Below are 4,619 nucleotides of genomic sequence, written 5' to 3' on the forward strand. Positions count from 1 at the left end.
TTTCTGGAGAAAGCTTTCCTCAATGGTTTCATCTTTTTTTTTTTTTTTTATCCTGATGGCACAAAGTGAGCTCCATGGTCACTTTGACATTTCAATGATTCGGAAAGGTCTAAAGAAGAAAGAAGGATAGATGAGGAGCCTAACTTAGAGAGTCTCATGGCCACATTCTGTAGAACAGTTGCCTGCTTAAATATCTAAGCAGCCGAACGCAAGCCCTTGACCTAAGTCGTACCCCACCCCATCATGTGGCCCTGTGACCTGCCCTTCCCCGTCCCTGGGATCATAGCTGCCTTTCCCTCTTACAGACTTCTTCCAGCATCTCCCTGAATTAACCATAAACCCTGAACCTCTTCCAATACTTCCCTTAAAACACAAGAGCATCACGTTGTTGACAGGGCTGAGCTGCTTTCAAACTCTGCTTTTAAGCTGAATTGAACCTAAAAAACATGGCCATGGACCAACTTCAGACAGCCATAAGCAGCTTAGCGAGACAAGAGCCTTTCCCCGTGACTTGCGTCAAGCAGAAGCATGACCTCCCCTCCCCTCACTTTGTTTTCAGAAATTAATAAAGCTTTTCCAACACACTGTTCTCTGTCACTAATAGTGAACAGTCAAATCACGGCTTTTATTCCCAGCCCACCGCGTCAAGTAAATAGAAGCTTACAGGATAGACCGGGGAATGATAAGCAATTCCCACGGCAGCAAATTCTTAATATATAAATTCATCCGGTAGCAGTTTAGTATCAACTGGCAAAACCAGGAACAATGGAAAGCAGTCAGGCCTGGCTTTGACGAGGTCACCCATCAAGGTTATCTGTATTCAATTACTGGTATCTACAAACTTGCATAGCTGTCAGCTGGTCAGAGCCCAAATGAAAACTCACCATGCACTCAGAAAGCAAATATAGTTTCCGAGGAGAGCCTCAAATTAGCTCCGTGAATGACTTGGCTTCAAACGCACAGAAGCCATCAGCGTTTGGGGATGTTTCTGCCGCCAGTGCCTCAGTGTCTAAATTTGGGCACCATCTTATAAATCTCTGTTCCCGAAGTAGGAAGGGACTGGGATTGCTCCTTAACCCTTGGCGGCGATAAATTATCTCACTTAACAATAGATAAACTTCAGACACTTTTCCTGTACTGAGAATCTATTGTGAGGTCACTGCTAATCTCCAGCATCTATTCTCTCCGGCAGCCCCACTAAAGACATGTCGGTGGCGAGGAGACACAATTATTTGTTTTCTACCTCCTCCTCCGGAACCATATATCATGTGTGGAAACAAAGCTCTCCAACAACAGATATGTGTCTGTTTCCTTTATCTGAGTTCCTCTTCCCAACGGGGCAATGGTAGGGGGATGTGTATTTGGTTGTGACGCTTCCATAGGCTGAAAAGGAGGAACATCTCCCTCCCGGCCCCAGCTGGAAATGGGGTAAAGGTTCTCTGGGAGGACACAGGGTGAGTCCACTGGAAAGCAAGGCTTTCTGTTCGCTGTTATGTCCCATCATGGCTTGGAGCACACCTCCAACCTCCCTGGCAAGTGGCTTTCAAAGCATTCCCCCAACATGGAGATTTGCCGACTGGGCATGTTAGGGTTAACCAATGCTGAGGTAAATTCTAGATTAGCTTGGAGAAGCCATAAGTTGTGGTCTTGTTAAGAACCAGATGTCTTTGACTTTCTCCTTGGGCCAGAAGCCTTTGAGGTGTTACTCATTCCCTGTTCACTCCATGCTTTGTCCAATATCCATCAGCTTCCTGATGTGGATGATCCTCCTGCTGGTGATGCCCTTCTGGTCCTCTTGTGAGGCTGGTGGACCAGCCACGGGCTCACGTAGTCCATTTGAACTATAAAATCAAGGACTGCACATTCATACGTGGACTCTGTTTAGATTAGTTAGACCAGGCTTCAGGGCACGATAAAAATATGACCATCTTCACAAGAAGCTATGTAATGTGGGTTCACACAGGGAAGGAAAGGCCAGATTGAGCAATGTCAGTCCTGACTTTTTGGGGGGTGCAGGACATGCTCCCACCTTCAACCTGGACCCCTGGGCACACTTAGACAGAGCCCCATATGTACAGCTGTACAAATTGTGTCCTGCACATGAGCTCATATCTAAGTGAACTCCATTCACATATCCTCTGTAGAGGATTTGTTATGACAATTTTCTGACAGATGAAAATAATGCATTTTGTCCAAACAAAATCAGTACAATTTTTTGACAGATGGACGTGAAGTATCTCGAGAAAAGGAGTCTTTCTTTAACTGACACAAAGGCACCATGTGGGCTAGTGGTAGTCCTGCATCAAGGGACTCTTATCCCTGAAGCCCACATAGCCACTTATTGCATGGCTCCCTTCCACATATTGGGGAGGAAGTTTGTTATCATAAGATAATCTGTTCAGGGGTCCATCTACCTCTCCCCATTGGGCTGTCCTGTCAATCTCTGTACCCCCAGCACATACCCTGACTCATAAAGGTGCCCAATACTTGTCTGTTGAAAGAGCAAACAAACCTTCAACCCACACTCTAGTGGGTACCACATAATAGATTCTAAATGGAGGTCTTGTTGAACTGAGCTGATTCCACCTATGTTTTGGAAACCTCTCAGTTTGCCAAATAGAATAGGAGGGTATAAAAATGTGGGAGCATTTTTAGTTTTCTCTTACAATCTGATGCTAAAAGCATTGATCCAAAGGATAACATGTTTCACTCCCTTTTCAGGGTATAGCGGGTGGGGTGGAAGGAGATGGCCACCATCAGGATGACAGAGGTACCTCTTACTGGGATGGTGGTGGCAGACTGTGGGAGGACATGCCTTTTCTATGGCTGTCTTGCGATACTGGCACACATTTTCTTCAAGTATTGGAAATGTGTTAGGAAAGCAGACATGACATACTTTACAAGTGACCCTGCTAAACTCCACACTGAGCATTTTCTTAATGTTTATTTTTTTTGTGAGAGAGAGGAGAGAGTGAGAAAGAGCATGTGAGTGGGTGAGGGACAGAAAGAGAGGGATAGAAGATCCCAAGTGAGCTCCATGCTAACATCAGAAAGCCTGATGTGGGTCTTGAACCCATGAACTGTGAGATCATGACCTGAGCCAAAGTCAGACTCTTAACCCACTGGGTGACCCAGGCGCCCCTCTATACTAACATCATCTCTCCTCCGATAGCCAGCATTGAATTCCTGCCAACAACCCCTGCTCCTCCTGTCTGGAAAATCCCAAGTCCCATGACCACCAGACACTTCCTTTCACTTTGAATGTCTTTGGGAAACATTTGGGGCACCCCACTGCATTTCTCTGGGGGTCAGGAATCTGTGTGGTCATGGCCATGGAGTCAGCCATGGAAATATGATAATTGGATAATGTTAAACATAATTACTATTTTATTTGTGCTGGTATATTATCACTGTCCGTCTATCATTGTTAAAACTAATTCAGAAGAAACCCAAACACTATAAAGAAGGAAATTAGCTGCAATTTTACCTTGCTCTACCAGAGATTAACACATGGATGAGTTGGTTGATGTCCCTTCAAGCTGCTTCTGTGAATTCTGTCTGTCGATGCCCCTCTTCCCTTATGCATTACACATTTAGATAGAAAATAGAGAGAGAGAGAGAGAGAGAGAGAGAGAGAGAGAGATTCATACTGTTTTATAATCTGCTTTTTTAAGTTTAATAATATAGGGCACTTAGGTGGCTCAGTCAGCTGAACATCTGACTTCAGCTCAGTTCATCATCTCACAGTTTGTGGGCTCAAGCCCCACATGGGGCTCTCTGTTCTCAGTGCAGAACCTGCTTCAAGTCCTCTGTTTCCCTCTATTTCTTTCCCTGTCCCACTTGCATGTGCTCTTTCAATCTCTCTCAAAAAGAAAAGAAATATTTTTAAAATAATAAAATAAAATTAATCATATTCTATAAACAAGTTTCTTTTAATGAATATATTTTCTACACTTATCTTTTAAAATTCCTGATTAGTATTTAAGTATATAGATGAACAGTAATGCATTTGACCAACCTTGATGAATGGGCATGGAAGTTATTGAATAGACTGAATGTTCACATCCCCCTCTAATTCGCATGCTGAAATTTTAGCATGCAACATGATGGCATTAGGATGTGAGACCTTTGGGAGGTGATTAGGTCATGAGGGTGGGGTGCCTGTGAAAAAGATTAGTACCCTTATAAAAGTGACCCCAGGGAGCTCCTTTGTCCCATCCACCCTATGAAGACACAGTGAAAAGATGGCCACCAATGTATCATGAAGTAGGCCCTCACCAGACACTGAACCTGCCGTCATCTTGATCCTAGACTTTCCAGCCTCCAGAATTGTGAGAGATAAATATTTGTGATTTGAGCTGCCCAGTTTATGGTATGCAATGGTATTTTTGTTACAGCAGCTCAGACTAAAGCAGGTTTTTTCTTTTACTGTTGTTTTTTTATTACACACGATTATGTGATGAAATTATTTATATACATATTTTTGAGCATTTGCCTGGCTACGGAATTGACTTTTTTAAATGTATATTTGTCTTTGAGAGAGAGATAGAGCATGCAAGAGTAGGGGACAGCAGGGAGAAAGGGGAACAGAAGATCCGAAGTGGGCTCCATGTCGACAG

Source organism: Suricata suricatta, chromosome 16, assembly GCF_006229205.1.
Source record: "Suricata suricatta isolate VVHF042 chromosome 16, meerkat_22Aug2017_6uvM2_HiC, whole genome shotgun sequence".
Taxonomy (NCBI): Eukaryota; Metazoa; Chordata; class Mammalia; order Carnivora; family Herpestidae; genus Suricata; species Suricata suricatta.